The sequence below is a fragment of the Benincasa hispida genome, chromosome 1 (assembly GCF_009727055.1).
Source record: "Benincasa hispida cultivar B227 chromosome 1, ASM972705v1, whole genome shotgun sequence".
Classification (NCBI taxonomy): Eukaryota; Viridiplantae; Streptophyta; class Magnoliopsida; order Cucurbitales; family Cucurbitaceae; genus Benincasa; species Benincasa hispida.
The window spans coordinates 27,235,188-27,242,882 of NC_052349.1; positions in this window are offsets into that span (position 1 = coordinate 27,235,188).

Sequence of the window (7,695 nt, forward strand, 5' to 3'; positions counted from 1 at the left end):
CTAAATAAAGAGTTAAATATAACTTCACAAGATGAAATTCCCTCATTCTTGCCTTAAGAGAAAATAGAGTAGTTCCCTTAAGTGTTGATTCCGAGTCTTGAGCAAAGAGTACCCACTTTCTTACTACCCGAGAGGGACTTTGTTTATGGTAGGATCATAAACAGATTGCTCATTAGAGGGATTAGTGGTACTAAAGAACTAAGAGGTAATTACAGGGGTAAAATGATACTTTGACTCAATTGTAATTATGAACTACTCGTGAAGGGTTGACTTACTGCAGTGCTTAAATCCATGGACGCAAGAATATTCCATAGTGCGAATGTGCAGCTGTGGGTCTTTACTGGAGTGACCCATGGTTAATGAATGTTTATCAATATAATTAAAAAGTTTAATTAGTTAAATATTGAATCATTGGAACTTCTAATATGCAGATCCATTAGGTCCTTTACTAGCTCATAATGGGTAAACAATGATCCAAAGTTTTGAAAGAATTGAATTGTTCAGTTAAATAAGGAAATAATATCAATTGTATATGATATAATTAATATAATATATATAGATACATTATAATATAAAGTTAATTTTGAGTTAGATTCAAAATTAAACTTTATAATAAAAGGAGATTAAGTGTATTTAAATAAGATTAAAATATTTATATGAATTAGATTCATATTAGAATAATATGAATGAGATTCATATTAAACTATAGGTGGTGAGAGAGATAAATTTTTGTATAAGATTCAAATGCTTAATTAAATATTAGTTATTTAATTTAGCATATGAATTAATATTTTAATTAATTAATGTAATTAAAAAATTAATTTAATTAAATATAACATGGGCGTAATGTAAGGTTTTATAAAGAAAACACATTATTGATGTGTGGTGGCTCAACCAAAAAGGTTTGAGACGCTCTCACGTTCCCACTTGATCTCTTCTCTCTCAAGGTTTTTACAGAGAAACAAGTCCTCTGTGAAAATCTCTCCAAAATAGAAATTCCCTCTCTTTCAAATGAGTTCTCACAAACTGATCCTTGCCAAGAGAATAGTGGAGAAGATCCGATGGTGGCGTCTTCACATTATTCCTAGGAGATTGATACAAAAAGGAAGAGATTGGTAAAACTCTTGAAGACCTGGAGAAGGTTGAAGAACGATTCTTCAAACGCAATCTTCTTGATCTCTATAATTAATTTTAAAAGCATGCTTAGCCTTGTGAATGCTGTAGTTTTCTTTTCTATGTTGTATTTTTCAAAACAAAATCGAAGCAACAGATGATCAATCACTTCCATTGGGAATTCGATCTTTCACCAGCAACCACGTTTGACAACAAACTCCGATGACCACCTTCGTAGCCTACGATAACTACCTTTGACTACAAACTCCGACAAAAATCTCCTTCAATGATCAACCACGATGACCACTTTCGAGCGAGCAGCAACTCCGAGGATCAACTCCAAGCTTTGAGAACCACTTCCGATGACAAACTCCAGCAACCGACTCCAATACGACCTTCATGCGACCAATTTCAAGCTCCGAGACCCACATTTGGCTACAAATTCCAGCGAAAATCATCTTTGATAATCGACTTCGACATCCACTTCCAACTAATATAAGATTGATGACTGCTAAAGTTTATTATAGCTGACTATTATAAGACTGATGATTGTTAAAGTATATTATAGGGTTGTTGATTATATAAATAATAGTATTTTGTTTACATTAAGTGCAATATTTATACATAGAAATTTATAAAATATATTTTTATTTGATTGAATTCACATATCAAATGAGTGTTAAGAATATTTGAAAAAATATGCTATGTAGTTGAAAAGTATGTAATATATTACAAAAAAAAAAAAAAAACAAAAACAAAAACATAAAATGAAGATTTTTTTTTTTCTAGAACATTTTCTAGTAAGAATTAGTGAAAATGAAGATTTGTTCTCTAATGATCCTCCAAATTTGGAGGAATTGACAGTGAAATTATTGAAGAAATGTGGTGGTGTTTCATCTGCTGTTAAGAAAATGCAGAAGATGGGGGAGATTCAATTAAAAAAGAACATGCCAGAGTTAAAATATAAAGCAACAAAAGAAAGAAGAAAAAAAGAAAAAAAGATGATAATGAAATTCATAGAAAAAAAAGTTTCACTTTCTCTTTGGTTTCTCATTTTATTTAACCATATTTCTACAAAAAAAATATATAATGGATTAATTGTTGTTCATTACCAAAAGGAAAAAAAAAGGAAAGAAAGAAAAGTTTTAAAAAATAAAAGGAAAAAAACTGCAATCCATATTTTATTTAAACAAAGATGGGTAGAACAATTGAATAACAAATTTTCAAAACAAAGATAGTAATCATAAAAATAAACTATTTAGAGTTCAAAAAACTACATCAAATACTCTAAACTCAACTCTGCACTTCAAACACAGACATATGAGTTCAGACTAAATAGCTCTACACCATTAACACAGACAATACAAACTCCATAGATGTATAAATTTCAGACATGTGAACTCTAAACATCCTATCTCAACTCAACGTCCAAAACAAACAGCTTAAAATCTGACATTAGGTAAATTATGGAAAAATCATTGATATATATTGAGGGTGTATAAGTTTATATTTGTATTTTACTTTAATTATGGATTGCATCTTTTCATTGTATTCTTTAGGCCTATTTATATCATTTTGGGTTAGATCAATAATATCCAAGCCAATTTTATTTATTCTCATTCGTTTAGTAATATATAAATATGAACGACTATCTCCATTAATTGCATGAAATCTTCTAAGTGAAATCAAAATCAAAGTTATGCAAGCATGTGTCCAAAGTGACCTATATCTTGTGAATACATTGAATGATTTGATGTTACCGACAGGATGCACAAATGTCTATTTTTGACAAGGTCAATTTATTTTTCAAAAAAAAATTGAGATAATTGAAATCAAAGGCCTTAGATTTGCAAGCATTAAAAAAGAAAAAAAAAAACTTTCTATATCACAATGTGTTGATGTCATTTTTTTATGTCTTCACGTACGTTTTCATCGAGTATAGATAACATTGTAAAGTGTAACTTCTAAAGATAATTTAATTTTATGATGTAAGGACGGAGATCAAAATTTTCTAAGCGGGCATAAATGTTGAAGTAACCCTAATTAATTTTTTTTTAATAGGAAATATTATTATACAACAACAAGAGGGATTCCACCGCCCGGAATCAAGGCACCATAGCAAACAAAGCACCTATATAAACAACGCACAGCCGCAACAAGCATAACAACCAACTCAATCTAGCACAACCTATAAATAGAGAGATGATCAAACCAACCATAAGCAAAGAGTAAACATAATAGAAAAACCCCAAACCAGGGACAATTGAAGAACCATAGTAACTAGGAGTAAGCAAAAGACAACGAACAACAAACAAGCTAGAGAAGACCATGAAGATCAATCCGCCAAGAGACAGCACGCACAGACCATAGAGACAATAAGCTGTAACAAAAAAGACTCCAATTTCGGGCGCCCACCATGCAACCGACGATTTCTCTCCTGCCAAAAGTAATAAATTGATGCACACCAAAAGGCTCGAAATAACTAATTGGAGTTTTTTTTAGCAAATAAAATTTATGCAATGGGATATTAAGCATATGTGTGACCTAGATTTTGAGAACACTACATTTTTATTATAAAGTATTTTTATATAAAAAAAACATTAATTGAGTAAGTATATACTCTTAATTAATCAAGCGTTTAAAGAAATTGCAGATATAATTTAGATATTTAAATATGTTAGTATGAAAATTTTGATAAATATCTCTAGTTAAATTAGGATGTCATTCTTAAACAAAATAGCTTATCAAATAAGAATACCGACCTACCAAAGTGATCAGAGAAGGTAATGACGTTAAGCACACACAGAATACCTAAAACTCACTCACTTGAAGACCATAAAAAAGGTAAGCTTTTGTAGGGTCAATGTGGTTGCATTAAACTTTAATTAATCAAACATATGATGATAAAGACAAGTTTTTTTAATCATCCACAAGATTGTGTCTTATCACTTAACACATATACAGTATACTTCGACCAAAATCAACAAATAAACTTCAGGTAATTAATACAAGTAAGAAAATGTTTATAGGTTGTTCGATCACATTCGATACCCATACTCACTCTAAACACTCGTACACGACCTATATTAAGCGACGAAATTAATGAACAAATAATCACACTCTTTTATATTCAAATATCATCCGAATAATTATTGAATTATGCATCGATTACATAAGTGATATATGAAATCTCAATAAACTTAAATATTTTCAAATTACTTTAAAACTATTACCATTATCTGCTGCATAGAAAATCAAAATAAACGAATTATATTAAGAAAGTCTTATATCAATAATTTTTTTTTAAAAAAAAATGTATAATATTGAAATTTGATATAAAATTCAATTGATGCAAATAACAACATTACTCTTGAAAAATGAATGAAAATGGGATATAAAATGTTAGAAAAATAATTTAGGTTGATAATTGAAGTTAGGTAGGCACAATGACAAGCCCTAATTGCTCTCTCACATTGAGTTGCTTAGAAAAAGGGCAAAAGAGCTCCATCAAATGATTGCTTGTTTGTGTTTGGTGGTATGGCCCTTTATCTATTTAAATCAATTTCTTTTTTCTATTTTTTTAATCTATTATAATGAAAAGGTCCAATGAGGTAATAAATGCTTTATTCAAAACTCTATTCATTTTGTAAGACGCATTTGCAGAAACCACCAAACCTTTCATAAATTTTTAATCACCCTTGGACAATAAAATTTTCAATGCATCCCTCACCTTTAGCGTAATTATAGTTTAGTCCCAAAACCACCTACGTCATTAGATTCTCACTAATTATTTTAGTTGAGTAAATAATTGTAATTAACTTTTTGTGTAGTAATTTCAACGACTGAAATCATCTCCTTTGTTAATTGTAGTTGAGTCAATAACTAAATGTCAAACTAAAATATGTATTAGATATATATAATTAAATTTACTTTTATTCACGAGCTTAAGCTTTTGAGTTAATTGATGACTTCATATGGTAGCGAGTGATCTAGGAAGAAGCCTCTGTAATATTTTTTCAAAAAGGCCTATTAAAATTTCTAATTTCATTTCAGTTTTATTTTTTATTATGTTTATTTTTTGGTCTAATAAGAATTGATCAATAAAAAAATTATGGGACATAATATGCAATATTCACAATTTGGGGTGTTTTGTCCAATCTTTTCATTTGGTTTAAAATAAGGGATCTAAAAAGGAATGGAGGTGGCCTACCACAAAGTTAATTGACCATCCACCATGATGTGAGGAGGCACCAATTTTCATGTTTAGAAAGCAAAAGCAACAATTTGTCCTTTATATGATTTTGAACAATCAAATTCAAAATAAAGATTTATTTTGAAAGAAAGACCCAGGATGTTCTTTAACATGCTTTATGAATGCAAATTACAAGGACAGTAAAATCTTCTTAATCCAACTATTTTGTTTTGGAAACTCAATATTATTTGTAAGTTTGGGTAAATACTATAAATTCATTAATATTATTATATATTCATCTTGTTGTACAATATAAATTTTATATATTTTAAATAATTATTTATACAATTAATTAATTAATTATAAAATTGGAAATAAAATAATCACAACTTCCTCATTTTGAATAGATATAAACGATTGGCATTAAATATTAGGTCTATGACAGCAAAAGTAAACCTATAAGCAAATATTAAAAAAAGTTCCACTTTGCTTTGTAATAATAAAGTAATGGTTATAGATTTACATAAGAGAATATTAATGTAAATAATGAAAAGCAAGATAGGTGTAAAGGAAAGAAGGGTTGTGAGTTGCTTTTTTTCTTGAGCTTTTGTGTGAAAAAGAAAGGATTCTTTGACATATTGTTTGATTCTTGGTGCTAGCTAGAATAATCAATTCAACTTTTTTATTCTTTTTACTGCAACTGTAAACTTCTAGGTTTCTTTCATTTTCACGTTTTTCAACTTCCTAACTTTTGTAAACAATACAACAAATCGTAATCCCCAAATTTTTGTAAAAGTAACCATTTAATTTCTATAATATAAATTAGTATTATGAAGTAATGAGTTTTTTTACATAAATAAATTGATAAATTAATTAGAGACTCGATATTTTCATAAAATAAAAAATCTATATCATAAAATCATAAAAAATTGATATCTAATTTTGATTATTATTTTTTTTATGTAAGGGACTAAATTAAAACAAATTTAAAGGTACAAAATCAAATAGTTACATACAAAATTTAGGGACTAAATTGTTATAAAATTGAAAATACAAAAACTAAATATTACACATCAAAATTTTAAAACTAAATTATTACTTTCATAAATGTTTAAGAACTAAAAATGTTTTTTAACCTAAATGGTTTAAGTTTGTGAGAGAGCCCATTAGAAAACTTCAGAAATCCAATGTTAAAATGAGTTCTTATGGATAAGATCGTTTATTTAAGCATGAGACCCATTGCAAAAAGTGAACATAAAAAAATATTTAAAGATTATAATAATACAGTTTCGAATCTAATTAATTTAGGCCAGTGAATGGATATCAATCCATCACTATTTGGTTAGTGAGCTTAATCTGATTGTTTTTTATGTTGTTTATAGGTCAATTCGTAATCACAATTAGATGTAGGGTCCACTGTACCATTTGTAATCAAATCTTGTAAGCTAATTGAGTTTTGGAAGGTACTCAATCTGATTGAATATGTAGTGGGACCTACTTATTTTATCAAAATATTTTATGTCGGCTTTCCATCTTTTATCCTTAGATGTCATAACAAACAACTTTATGGATGCACCGATAGGTAAAATATTTTATAAACTCATTCATTCGTATGCCTATCAATCTACCAATTCCGATGATAGAGTCGATAAATGATAAAAATACGGTTGGATTTATCTTATGTTAGTTTGATTGGTAACAGTAGTTGCTGTTAAATAGTTTTTTAACCCATTTGTTCCTATGCTTATTGATCTACCGTCTATGATGTTCCATCAATAACTACAACATTGATTGATACGTCTTTATGATCCAAGTATTGTCAAAATTATCGGTTAATTGTTATGTTGATCCGTATGTGTTCTATAAATTTTACATATTCCAAATTTTCATATGCTTATTGACCTACTGTGTCTATCAGCCGATATCGATAACATTGACACAAACTTATTTTGAGTAAGCCTGTTCGTTGCATGCATGTGTTATTATTAGTTTCTTATATCTTCAATCACTCTGTTGTAGATTCTAAAGGCAACCCCATGAACCAAACAAAAAATGGAAAGGAAAAACAAAAATAAACGAAAGTCAAAATTTCATTTCATAAAAAAGTTAGAGATATGTAATGTGATTTTAAGTTAAAGAAAACAAGATGTGTTGTCGATCAGAAAACATTTTTATGAAGGTAGTTTAGTCTTTTTAATTTTACATTTCAATTAATAATGTGAAATAAACCGCCTCAATCGCAGTGACATTGCTTCTAGAAAAATTGATGGGTAAATACCAACAAATACAACAAAATCATTTTACCTTTTAGGTCCATTCCAATGGATGTGGTCCAATTTTTCATTCACCCAACGTAAATGTGGCCTCATATAGATATTTATTATATAACA